Source organism: Ambystoma mexicanum, chromosome 13 (genome assembly GCF_040938575.1).
Source record: "Ambystoma mexicanum isolate Mex_15411 chromosome 13, UKY_AmexF1_1, whole genome shotgun sequence".
Taxonomy (NCBI): domain Eukaryota; kingdom Metazoa; phylum Chordata; class Amphibia; order Caudata; family Ambystomatidae; genus Ambystoma; species Ambystoma mexicanum.
Genome location: NC_090938.1, coordinates 123,978,201 through 123,992,120, shown reverse-complemented (window position 1 = coordinate 123,992,120; position 13,920 = coordinate 123,978,201). Strand labels below are relative to the sequence as shown.

At 45.7% G+C, this 13,920-nt stretch overlaps 1 protein-coding gene across 3 annotated transcripts in view; it reads right to left on the bottom strand.

Moving 5' to 3' along the window:
* The window catches only part of FGD2 (FYVE, RhoGEF and PH domain containing 2), a 414,855-nt gene that overhangs the window by 84,764 nt on the left and 316,171 nt on the right, over positions 1–13,920 (bottom strand). The window lies entirely within an intron of this gene.

The window sequence follows — 13,920 nt, the reverse complement described above, 5'->3', positions numbered from 1 at the left end:
AAAACAACAAAATCCATCTCCAACTTATCTTATCACTCTACCAAAACTCTAATGTCCACTCTTGTCCTCGTCCGGCTCAACTACTGCTCCATGCCCCTATTGGGACTTCCCAATACTTCTTTCCCCTGCACAGCATCGTTTTGAGCTTGTTTCACTCATAATCCCCTACAACCTAACCTGCTCCTGGCCCACCTTGAGCCATGATCCCTCTGTATGGTGCCTTCCTATGTGAACCATTCATTCTTTCAATTCCTTTCCCTAATCACTAAACTCAACCATGGACTGCTGACCCTCCCACTGCCGGTTGGGCTCGCTCTATCTCTCATTACTATCCTCCTCGCACTCCTCTGTTTCCCACGCATCCTTCCCTGGCTCATTCCTCTGCTGCTTGAGCCTCTTTGTTCCCTACCACTGGATCTCTCTGGTAGCCATTGATTTTACCGAATACATTGCAGAGAATGCTTTTTTACTGAAAACATGGACAATGAAAAAAAATACCGAAATTTGGTAAAAAAGTATGTGGGGGTGGGGTAAGGTGGTAAAACAGGCGGGAATGGGGTGGGCTTAGACTTATAGAAAAACAGGATGCTTGGGAGAAAGCATTCTCTGTAATGGAATTCTTTAAAATCACATAGATCCAATTTCCCCAGTTAAGGCCTTCAAGGCCTGCAAAAGAAGCACATCTTTCTCTGGTATCATCCCTCCCCGCGAGCCTCAACCTCACCCCAACTTGTACCTACTTGTAAAAGTTGCATGCTATCAATCTGTCTGTCTGCACTGTCCCTACTGTGACAGGGTAAGAGACCTGACACTGTCCCATCCACCTGTGCCTGCATGTTTGAATTAAGTACCACTTCTTCTTGCCCCATACCTGTGTTGCACAATGCCAGTGTCTTGCTTGTACTGTAGGGCTTCAAGACTAAGCATACACAGCGGTGGAAGAACGGGTGAGCAGCATGCCTGGGGGGGAGACCGCGAAGAGCAGCTGGGGCTTCCGAACCATCCGCAACACAGAAATCAGATACACTAGGTGACTTCAGCCAGTGGGCGGAGAGTGGTCCAGTAGCAGCGAGAACGCAGAGCACTCTACTCATTAGACCGGTGATCCCAGCATGCTGAATCAAACCCACAAGCCCAAACCACAAAGACAACATTCTTACCTGTTCTGGGGCCAAAGCGGCACATCGCACAAGATGGGAAACCCTCACATGAAATGGGACATTGAACTTGGTTCTCATTCAGCGGGCTGCCTTTGACCAAAGCCGGCAGCCCCGTGTACATGAAAGGAGCATTGCTTAAGGCCCGTTTTGCGCTTTTGCTGCCATGGAACACCTCGCTTGGGATAAGGAGGGCCAGCGGTTGGCTCTGGGAACTAGGTGAGGGAGAGAGCCAAAGTAGAAGGACAGGTGAGGATATCAGGGGAGCAGGAAGGTGTGTGTTGTTCCAGTGGTGTCTCCACGAATCAAATTTAGGGGGGGGCACAGAGAGGGCTGCACACAGAAAGAGGGGGCCGGCATATAAAAGGCTAATGTGTATGCTTTTCCCAAAGTGACGCAGGCTGGGGGGATGGAAGGGAGCCCTTAAGGACTGCTTATCACTTCCTTTCTTCTGGCAGAGCATTTAAAGTGAGAGCGATTTACCAGTGATGGCTCATTTAAGAGACCATTCTTTTGGACAAGATGGACTTTTTTATTTTAATTCTAAAGGCCCACACAGCACCAGTTAAGTTCACTCCTGGTTTCAGGCCTTCATGGGCAATTTGTTCAGATGTTGCCTGTGTCATTGGCTGGTAATGGACACCTGCCATTTTATGCACTTTGAAATGATACAGTGTCCTTTTTGTGTTCCGATCGCGTCTGCTGTAGGTGGCCTTTCCCAAGTGTGCCTTTAATACCCATGGTTCACAATGCCTTTTTGTGCAACTTGCATCTGGCGACGGGTGCTTTTCTGGAAGGTCTGTGCAGATCGCAATTGGGGTTGTGGGTTCTTTTCTCAGCAGTGTCTTGGGAACTGATGACGAATTGGGCGGTATCCTGGCTGGGATACCGCTCAACTTTATTGGCGTTAGCACCCACCCGTCCGACGGTATTTAGGGCGGATCACGGTTTGGGCACTAATTGTTAGTCCCCATTCCCCATTGGGTCCATAGGACCCAATGGGGAATTTCTAGTGCAATTACTGCGCTGTAATACCTCCGGCAGAAATTGCACTGAAAATGGGCATTTTTCTGGCGTGTTTTACCCCAGCTTTGGGGGTAAACAAGCAAGACTTGAGATTGGGTGGACCCTTAAATGTAAACACTGTTACCGCCACATTTAAGGGCTACCGCCCAACTCGTGATTAGGTCCTTTGTGTTGACATTTTATAGTGCACATGTAGCAAGAACACTGAGAATATCCAGAGTGGGCATGTGAACTAGAGGATCACAGTGTGTGTCAGTGTGCATGCTATATCAGCGGTCAACCAGCAACAATATATGATCCTTTAAAACAGTGTCTTCTGTAGAGATCGAGCCACTTTTATGTCTCGAGGGTAGTGTGTCCCTTTCAAGTCAGAAGAAATCAAACAGGCTGAGCAACAGTCCTATAAATGCGCAAGTGATGGCTGGGGAAAGGAGGACAGCAGATTAGATCACAAGCCTCCTGCTTCCTTTAGCGAAGCTTGGGGTTCGGCCGGGAAACCCTTCTCAGGAGCGAGCTACCCACCAAAGACCCCAACTTGAATTTCAACAATCGGTGGCCGATTTGTGAAACCTATTATTAAGTGTTCAGACAGTAGTCCATGGGGTTTGGTACTTGCACTTGAAATTTTGTGTAAAGCCGGCACCTCTGTCACATGGGGAAGAGGCAGCCCAGGTCACCTGGGGATGAGGAAGAGGAGGGGCAGTACGAAGGAGGGACGCTTTTGAATAAAGACATGCAGTAAACCCTCTCATGGTGTCTGCTTCATTCTTAGTGTGTTGCCAGATTGGAAGCCGTGTGGGAATTGGTATGGAGTGAACGGATGTCTTGAAAGATATCAAACTGTTTGTTTGTTTGTTTGTTTGTTTGTTTGTTTTATTATTTGTAATGCGCGAGCATACCCTAGGGTAACAGTGCGCAACATTTACATGGAATTGCGAAGCTTAGTTACAACAACAAATAAATTATATACATACACATAGTAAAAGTAATATCAGGAGTATATACATATATACAGATAGGCAAGCAGTAGGTACAGGCAGTAGGCAGTACAATATGTACAGATGGCAGGAGTATGAAGACTATGCGCCTGGATGTGTTTGGAGGCCTACATTTTGAACCATAAAACGACCTTGGATCGGAAGTTCTGATAGGGCAAGTCCATTCTGAGAGTTGGCGGTAGAGAGTTCCACAGTTTAGCTGCTTTCACTGGGAAGCTGTTACCCCCTATAGTGGAGCGTTTGAAGTTAGGGACAGAAAGGCAGTCTTTATAGGCTGTTCTTGTGGGTCTCAGGGAGGTCTGTCTATGAAATCTGTCGATCAGATAGATAGGGGCAGCGTTATTGAGGGATTTGTGAGTGAGTGAGGCAGTTTTTAAGAGAATTTTGTCTTTGATAGAGAGCCAATTATTCTGTTGGCAGTATACTGTAATATGCTCTCTTCTGGAGATGCCCAGTGCTGCTCTAAGAGCGTTATGCTGGAGAGTTTGAAGTTTGCTGGTGGTGGCTTTAGAGGACCCAAGGTAGAGAGCGTTATAGTAGTCCAGGCGGGACAGTATGAGGGCTCTAGCGAGGGTCAAGCAGCTGGTGTCGGACAGAAAGGGTTTGGTTGCACGGATCAGTTTACACGTGTAAGCCGTGGACGAGGCTAAGGAGTTCACCTGTCTGTTGAAGGAGAAGATAGAGTCCAAGTAAAAGCCTAGTGTTTTAACCTCTTGTCCTACTTTGATGCTGTTGCCATCGATCATGAAAGAACAATAGGCAGGGCCTAATTTCTTTAAGCTGGTGGTAGTACCTAGGATAATGAGTTCAGTTTTATCATCATTCAGGCATAGTCCACGTGTGGCCATCCATGCCTGGATGATGATGTACACTCTATTCACCAAGGCCAAATCCTTCCCATAATCTCCAGAAAGCGGAAGGAGGATCTGGGTATCATCTGCGTAGTTCGTGTAGGTGATGAGCGTGTCAACCAACGTGTGTTGGGTCCCCGTGTCGGAGGCGTTTTGCTGGAGGTAGAGTGAGAGCTCAGGAGGCGTTTTGGTGGGCGCAGCAGGGCAGCTGTGTCCAACACTGTCACCACCAGAGCAGCCCAGCGAACCGGCGCCCGGCGGAGGTGACTGATGGGCGTTATAAGATTGGGTACTCCCAGTTTTTTGTTTTCGGGGGGGTGACACTATCAATGGGAGACTGATACGTTGAGAGCAAGGGGTGATAGGTCGCCTTCCCCTACCTAGAGACCCTGAGTCGCAAAAGGTTATATCCAAGGTAACCTCATGTGATTTTAAGGTTACACATACCACACCTGATTCACACAAGTATGTTGCTTTTTACTTTTCAATTTATTATTCAAATAATGAGTATATAAAAACAAACCTAAATCTATAAAAACAAACTGTGCTAATCACTTACAATCTAACTGGTGAAGGTCCACCAGGCCTTTCAGGATGTCAAAAACCATAGTGAAAGGTAACGGGAAAGAACAGTATGTATTACTGTGAGTATGTACGCATATGATTACACGGAAGAGTCAAAATATATTGTGGTCTCCCAACTCCTAATGTATGCCTAAAAGGTTTTTTAACCAGAGTGAATGATCTAATATTATATTTTTAGTTTATTAGTCACTCTGTTTAGATTAACTTGCATTAATGTAGGGTAGCCGCGGGTTATTTAATACACGCCAGCTATCCTATTGCAATTAATTCAATATGAGAGGTAGGAATCAGCAAATACACAAGTTCCTATTAACAAGTCGACATATGTTTCAGGCTTTTTGACTCATACGGGACTCTCTCTGGTGCCGTTGGTCTGGATGTTGATAATGGCCGTCTTCAGGACAGGGGCAGATTTGTACTTTCCCATTAGTAGAACATCTAGATTGGAATACATAAAAAAGGAATATGTAAAAAGGTTGTATAGTTTGGGACATATTGTTCACCAATTCTTAAAAACGGTGTGGACTGCCAGTATTAGAACTGCAGTAACTTGGACTAACATGAGAGTTCCTCAATTTCTTTGGGTCGTATATGGTAGTATTTGTCGGCAATTTCAACAGGTTCCTACAGGAATGCCATACATTTCATTTCATGCACTGTGTCTGTAAAAAGTACGGACAGTGATCGATTAGCCGCCTATTTTGGCTCTACATTACTTAGTCAATTACATATTGATTAGTGGGTACCAATAGTTTATTAAAAGTACCTTTCGTGATTCAATCTTGGCGAACTGGTGAAGTATAGGAGCTTCACTCGGCTCAATTCGCAATAGTGCTGAATTCAAAATGAAGGCACTTCCATTTGTTGATGTTGATGCGCAGTGGCTGCAAAAGGTAACAAAATCAATCAGGGCTTATGGCAGTAAATAAGGTCCAATTGTTGATTATTACTTGTTTTATTCGTAGGTTGCCAGCCATTGAGAATGCCATCATCTCACATCATTGTGCCAATATTTAATCTAGTGTGGCAAACATATTGTTGGACCATGTAGAATGACTAAATGACATTTGCACTTCCACACATGTTCATATATGGAACATCGGAATCTATTCTAAATCGTGTTGTTTTGAAGCAATGAATAGTGGCTTATACATCAGTGCATGATGCAGAGATGTATTACAAACACGAAAACTCGCTGGCCCGGTAGCTGGGGTACTTTATATTGTAAAGAGGATGTTTTGTAACTTTAGTTCTTATAAAACATAATGAATAGCAGCTGATACATTATTACATATTGCAAAGATGTGTTGCAAACGCAGAAAGAAACGCTTGCCCAATAATTAAAGTACTTTGGGAACAGCACGAGGCGATTTATATAAAAAGCTCATGCCTGCAGCGCCATATAAATGATGTCTCAACTCACCTTCGACACGAGCCATATAGTCCATGCGTTCGAAACCGGGGTCTACTGATTCACCATGCAACGTGGTGTGTCGGCTAAGTCTATTATTTAAAGGGAACGTCATCAGCACGTGGTATGTCATCTCGAGTGGTTTGAATGTCTGCAATAGTTTTTTTCATGCTCGTGTCTGTGGTCTGATTAAGTGTACTAATATACACAGCTGATTATGTGTTCTAACTAACTCTCCCAGTAGTACCACAGTGCTTTCAGTGTCTCTGAGCCAGAACATTGAGTCTAAAATATATAGGCATCTGGCTCAGATAAAATATGAGCATGCTAATATTATGTGACAACATACAACGCACGGCCTGAAACGTTATGTCAAAGTTCGTTTATGCAATTCTGTATGTACCAAGCATCAACAACATAAGTGGTCTGTTCTAATTGTAAACTACATTTACTCTCTCGCTATGCACAATGCAACTGTGTTTGACTTGATGGTTTGTACCTCTCACTCCGTTGACATCAATATACAGAGTATACTACGTGCACTACATTTCCCAGCATGCACAGTATAGGTGTACAGTGCCTGACCGGCAGAAGAGTTAGCCCAAAAGGTTTTTTAATTATGAGTATCCGATTATGCCCTGGGGCCGTTTTGCTATTTATGTTCAAACACATAGCACCAGGCTTTTTGCAAAGTAATCACACGTGAAAGGAGAAAAAGTTGGGATGCAAAAAGCTTTTTTGCGAACGCACACGTGATATACACCACGTGCTGATGACGTTCCCTTTAAATAATAGATTTAGCCGACACACCACGTTGCATGGTGAATCAGTAGACCCCGGTTTCGAACGCATGGACTATGGCTCGTGTCGAAGGTGAGTTGAGACATCATTTATATGGCGCTGCAGGCATGAGCTTTTTATATAAATCGCCTCGCGCTGTTCCCAAAGTACTTTAATTATTGGGCAAGCGTTTCTTTCTGCGTTTGCAACACATCTTTGCAATATGTAATAATGTATCAGCTGCTATTCATTATGTTTTATAAGAACTAAAGTTACAAAACATCCTCTTTACAATATAAAGTACCCCAGCTACCGGGCCAGCGAGTTTTCGTGTTTGTAATACATCTCTGCATCATGCACTGATGTATAAGCCACTATTCATTGCTTCAAAACAACACGATTTAGAATAGATTCCGATGTTCCATATATGAACATGTGTGGAAGTGCAAATGCCATTTAGTCATTCTACATGGTCCAACAATATGTTTGCCACACTAGATTAAATATTGGCACAATGATGTGAGATGATGGCATTCTCAATGGCTGGCAACCTACGAATAAAACAAGTAATAATCAACAATTGGACCTTATTTACTGCCATAAGCCCTGATTGATTTTGTTACCTTTTGCAGCCACTGCGCATCAACATCAACAAATGGAAGTGCCTTCATTTTGAATTCAGCACTATTGCGAATTGAGCCGAGTGAAGCTCATATACTTCACCAGTTCGCCAAGATTGAATCACGAAAGGTACTTTTAATAAACTATTGGTACCCACTAATCAATATGTAATTGACTAAGTAATGTAGAGCCAAAATAGGCGCCTAATCGATCACTGTCTGTACTTTTTACAGACACAGTGCATGAAATGAAATTTATGGCATTCCTGTAGGAACCTGTTGAAATTGCCGACAAATACTACCATATACGACCCAAAGAAATTGAGAAACTCTCAGGTTAGTCCAAGTTACTGCAGTTCTAATACTGGCAGTCCACACCGTTTTTAAGAATTGGTGAACAATATGTCCCAAACTATACAACCTTTTTACGTATTCCTTTTTTATGTATTCCAATCTAGATGTTCTACTAATGGGAAAGTATTTATTACGGAAAAGTACAAATCTGCCCCTGTCCTGAAGACGGCCATTATCAACATCCAGACCAGCGGCACCAGAGAGAGTCCCGTATGAGTCAGAAAGGCCGAAACATATGTCGACTTGTTAATAGGAACTTGTGTATTTGCTGATTCCTACCTCTCATATTGAATAAATTGCAATAGGATAGCTGGCGTGTATTAAATAACCCGCGGCTACCCTACATTAATGCAAGTTAATCTAAACAGAGTGACTAATAAACTAAAAATATAATATTAGATCATTCACTCTGGTTAAAAAACCTTTTAGGCATACATTAGGAGTTGGGAGACCACAATATATTTTGACTCTTCCGTGTAATCATATGCGTACATACTCACAGTAATACATACTGTTCTTTCCCGTTACCTTTCACTATGGTTTTTGACATCCTGAAAGGCCTGGTGGACCTTCACCAGTTAGATTGTAAGTGATTAGCACAGTTTGTTTTTATAGATTTAGGTTTGTTTTTATCTACTCATTATTTGAATAATAAATTGAAAAGTAAAAATCAACATACTTGTGTGAATCAGGTGGGGTATGTGTAACCTTAAAATCACATGAGGTTACCTTGGATATAACCTTTTGCGACTCAGGGTCTCTAGGTAGGGGAAGGCGACCTATCACCCCTTGCTCTCAACGGTGACTGATGGGCGACACGGCTCGAGGACTTCCAGGTACAGAGATCGGTGCTGGGGAGGCAGTCCATTGCGTGCACGGCAGGTGGCGCATGTCACGCTCACGGAGCGAGCGTGAGGCCCGGGAGCCTACGCAGCTCACATTTTCCTTATTTCAGTCTACACGTGCATGTGTGCACTAGCACGCGATGAAAGACAATATTCACTTTGAAACCTCATGAATATCACTGAACAATCTATTTCAAGTGGCACAGTTTCTCCTCAGGCCCGTTTGGAACCATAAGAGACTCACAAGAACTGTCCTAAGAGGCACAGATCCATTCCTCCAAGTCAGAACAAGGCAGGACTTGGTGCACTGTGTCTGTTTTGGAGCGAGCAGCTGGGCAACGCCCAAAAGTAAATCTCCTCTTTCTGGTTCTGTGGCAGAGACACTCAGGCACACCTCAAGCACTAGCCCAAGAGTCGGGGCCAACACACAAACGTTGGGAACAACGCAGAGTATCCCATCCAAACGAGGGCCACATCTCACCTCCCAACTGCCAGTCACAGAACCAAGATGTCAGAGGAGGAGGAGTTGAGTGTGCCGGTCACTCCACCAGTAGTTCTGCCCTCGAAACTACACGACAATTTAATCACGCAACTGCCCACCCATTTCGATCTATCGGAAACCAGCCTTTTGGGTCCTAGATGGAGAAGATGGATGAGAGACTTTGAGGTCTACATCAAGGCCATCGGATCTCTAGAAGAAGACAAAAAGCTACTGACCCTGTCCATAGGCGCCAATGGATGTGATATTGTGGATGAACTGCCGAATGGCACTACGGACACCAACGCCAAACTCAAGACAGCTCTCACTGACTACTTCACACTTCACACCAATGTGGATTATGAACGGCACGTGTTCCACACGACTAAGCAACAAAAAGGAGAGTCCATGGACTCATACGTAATGCCCTCTGCATTCAACTAAAACACTGGAATTTCAACAACTATTTGAATGATGAGGAAATAAGGTCCCAGATCATCGCAGGGTGTGAGTGCAGAGATTTTAGAAAGAGGCTATTACAGAAACCCAGATCCCTAGAAGAGATCCTATGCCTGGCACGGTCAGATGCAGTCCTAGCACTTCAAGTGGAGGGTCTGAGTGACATCAAGCTCTTACATGGGAAGGCAGAGAACGTCCACAAATTGGACATCATGCAACCCAACAAAGGTAATGGAGAACCGTTCTGCTACAGGTGTGGATCCGAGTTCCCTCACGGAACTTGTCTGGCTATAGGACAGCAATGCTCGGCCTGTCAGGGGGGGACAATCATTTCAAAGCAATATGTCGCATGTAACGCAGTAAGGCACGAGGTGAAGGAAATGGTGGGAGACCAGCACAGGGCAGAGAGATGGATGCAGAGTCCCCCGGGGACACCGAGCCAATGCTATGAGCCGCCTCATCGACGGTAAAGAGACGAGAGGGAGGCAGGAAAACCGCAAGAGAGAGCACCAGTAGAATGGAGGTCGAGTAAGACAACAACGTCCAGATCCAGGAGGAGACCCAAAGAGTATGTCACTACCTGGTTGAGCAATCGCAGACAGATAGCAGATCCAGTGCATGCTTGGAAGAAGATGTCAGAAGAAGGGAAAATCTTTGAGAAGAACCACGGGAGAGAGGCCACCTCTATGCACTCGGAAACCAGACGGCAAAGTAACAAAGCCCAATACTGCTCCTCCAAGTGAATAACATAGCGGCTGAATTCCTAGTGGACACAGGAGCCACGGTTAATGTAAGAAGCGAAGAGGTTTATAGCAATATCCCACATGCCCCGTGCCTACGACCAGTGGAGGTGAACTACCCGTATGGCACAAAAAAACGACCCTGAAAAGGGTATTCAGGGCACAATGCAGATATAAAACCCAGGCAAAAGAGATACCCATGCATGTCCTGTAGGCCGCAATGGACAATGGGTGTATTCTAAGTTTCAAAGCCACCATAGACATGGCTCTCATACATGTGCTCTATAGACTCATGGCCCATAAATACCTGGATCCATCTGCCAAGATAGAGCCACTATTCCCAACACTGTTCAAAGGTCTGGGCAAACTAAAAGATCGACAAATCAACCTGCACATAGATCCGCAAGTACCGCCAATAGCCCAACACTATCGTAACATCCAAGTAAACATACAACAACAGGTAGAGGAGGAACTACACAAACTACAGGACACAGACATCATAGAGACGGCAGTAGACGCTACTCTGTGGGTGTCACCAATAGTTCCAGTGCCCAAGAAGGACTCGCAAGATACCAGGATATGTGTAGACATGCAACGGCCGAATTAAGTTATACTGAGGGAGCGGCCTCAAGCTGCTCGAATCGCTGACATGTACATCTGCTAAATGGTTCCACAGAGTTTTCAAAACTGGACCTGAACAAAGGTTATCATCAACTGGAACTGACTAAGGAGTCCAGATACATAACCACATTTGTCACACATCTAGGGCTGTACAGATATAAGCGCCTCAGTTTTGGATTCTCGTCGGCCGCAGAGATTGTTCAGGCAGAGATACATAATGTCATAAGCACATTCCCAACTGCTTAAATTATAGCGATGACATTCTGGTATTCGGACAAGATCAAGAACCACACGATAACACTCTCCCAAGAGTGTGAATGGCAACTGAAGAAGCCCACCTCATGCTAAATAGAGAAAAATGTGCCATCCTGCTCAATCATCTCCTGGACAACCTTGGTATTACTGTTCAGGCCCTGGCCTTGTTGAACCCCTTTCTCACCGACCGACACTCTCAGGTCCAACTGGGGTCTTTCCTCTCTTCTGTCTCTCTCTCTCTCTCTACTTGTGGTATTCCCCAGGGGTCTTACCTCTCTCCCTGGCTCTTCAACCACTACCTGGCACCGCTACTTTCTGCTCCAATTCTCAATGTTATGCGGATGACACTCAGCTCTTTTTCAGGCTCTCCTCAGCTACCTCTGCTTCTTCTCTTATACCAGACTGTCTGGCCTCAATTCAGGAATGGTGTGCCGCAAATGATCCTCCTCATTGGGATACAGCACCCTCCTTTCCTCTCTCTCTCTCTGGCCACCCCCTCTGTGACTGCTTCCTGCTCCTTCCTGTGAGGCTAAGAACCTTGGTGTCATCTTCGACTCCACCCTCTCCTTCTCTCCTCACATCTCTGATGTCGCTAAGAAGTCAAACTATCAGCTGCATCTCCTCAGCGGTATTCTTCCTTTTATCACTTTCCCCCAGAAGCTCACTGTCTCCAGAGCTCTGGTCCTCACTAGGCTGGACTATTGCAACAGCCTCTTTCTAAATCTTCCTGCCGCTACTCTTCGACCTTTACAACTTTTCCAGAACAGGACTCCAAGACTTGTCCTTGGCCTCAAGCCCAGGGATCGTATCTCTCCAGCTCTGACATCTCTTCACTGACACCCCGTGGCTGCAAGGATCAACTTCAAGACCCTCTGCATTGTCCACAAGGCTTTCTGGGGCCTGGGACCGGTCTACCTCCAACTTTCTCTTCCAAAACACCTTCCTTCTCGAGCTCTCCGCTCATGCCCCTCCAACACTCTGAGGATCAGACGCTTCTCCAAGCAGAGAGTTGTGGGTAGATCTATCTACTGAGCTGGGGCCTCCCTCTGGAACAGCCTCCCTGCCTCTCTCAAACTTGAGCAGAATCTCCTCCGGTTCTGGAATTAACTCAAGGCTGCCCAGCACTTAAGGGTCTGTATCTGCAACCCTACAGTCCCTTCTCTCTGCACGTATGAGCCACCCGCTGGCTGCAATTGTGAGTAAACTGCACTGCCCCCTTCCACCCACCCCTGGCATCTCCCCTTCCCTCTTCCCCGCACTTGTGCAATCTGCATGACACAAGGCCTAGTAAGATCGTTATTTTGTCCTCCCTTGTTTCCCTCGCCTTGTTTTATCATGCCTAGAAACACTTGTGTACAAATGCGTTGTTAGGGAGAATTCTCATAAATGGCTGATTTCCCTTACCTAAAGAGCCCCCCAGCAGCTTTGCTGGATTTCTAGGACTTATTATTTTCACCTGGTAAGAGTGTGAGCCTTTTTCCCACTCTTACATGTGTTTTGCTGTGAGTGTTTTTCACTTTTTGTGTGATCTTGGGCACTGGAGCCTCACCTACTCCATGTGCACCACTTTTTGTGTGTGTTACAAAGCACCTTCAGTGCAGTGACACAGGGTTGTCTTTGAGACTTCCCACTGACTCTATTTTTCTGGGGCTGGCTACTGTCCCCCAGAAACAGGTAAAGTTGCCATTAACTTTATATAGTCACTTTAAACCACAGACATAGTACACCACATCTTACATGGAGTATTGGAAAGGGTTAACTCTTATCCCTTTTTATCTATGCATCTTGGAGCCTTGTTTCGCTCCCTTAACATTAAAACTTGGCTGGTGGCAGTGGTAACTACCCTAACTTTTCTACCGCGATTATCTTATATAAACGTGGTATTGTTCCCAGGCTATTATAGTAGCCTTGAACATAAACCCGCTTGACCAAATACATTTTATTTTGGTTCCGGCTGGGTTTATTCACCATTTCTTTTTGTTAAAGTCTTTCTCGTGGTTTTCTCTGTGCGCCAAACCAGGGATGATTCCTTTGTTCGCTGTCTTTTCGCGGGCTTCTGCACAGAAGCCCTCCTTAAGGTGCCTGATAGTCTGGGTAGGCAGGATGTGAGGAAGGGATCTTTGGACCCCTGCCATGGGTTCCCTTGGTAACCCAAGTCGCACTCTTGTCTGATTGGCTAAGGGGACTGGACTTGCCAGGCCAGCCACCCTGCTGTGTGATTGACAGCCAGGCTGTATGAATGGGGGAAAACTGCATAAAAATCAGGTCTCTGGGACTGGAAGAGCAGAGTCGCCACTGGAACGAAAGAACCAACAAGGAACTGGAATAAGAGGACCCCTACCACGACTGAACTGCCCGGTGAAGCCCTGCTGCAAGTCCGAATCTCCGAATCCGACGACAGAGAAGATCCTCCAGGAAACTTCTTCCCTTGAGCTGGTGGGACCAACCAGTTTGCCCAAACTACAATCCAGGACCCCTCCTCTGGTCGAATTCGCTGTACAGAGCTACAGTGGGCCGGATAGCCAGGAAGGTCGGACCCTGCTTGGGTTTTAAGGAGCGCACCTTTTATTTGTTGTTTTGCTCTGCTGCTGGTTTCTTCCCTGGGTGGTGCAGGACCCTCCAGTCTTCCTACTTCGTGTCAGTCCGACAGTCGCTTCAGGAACCGTGAGCCTGCAGGAACCACCAGGAATGTCCGCCTCAGCTACAGCTCCCTCTCCGTTTTAAGGTACTGTGCAAATCC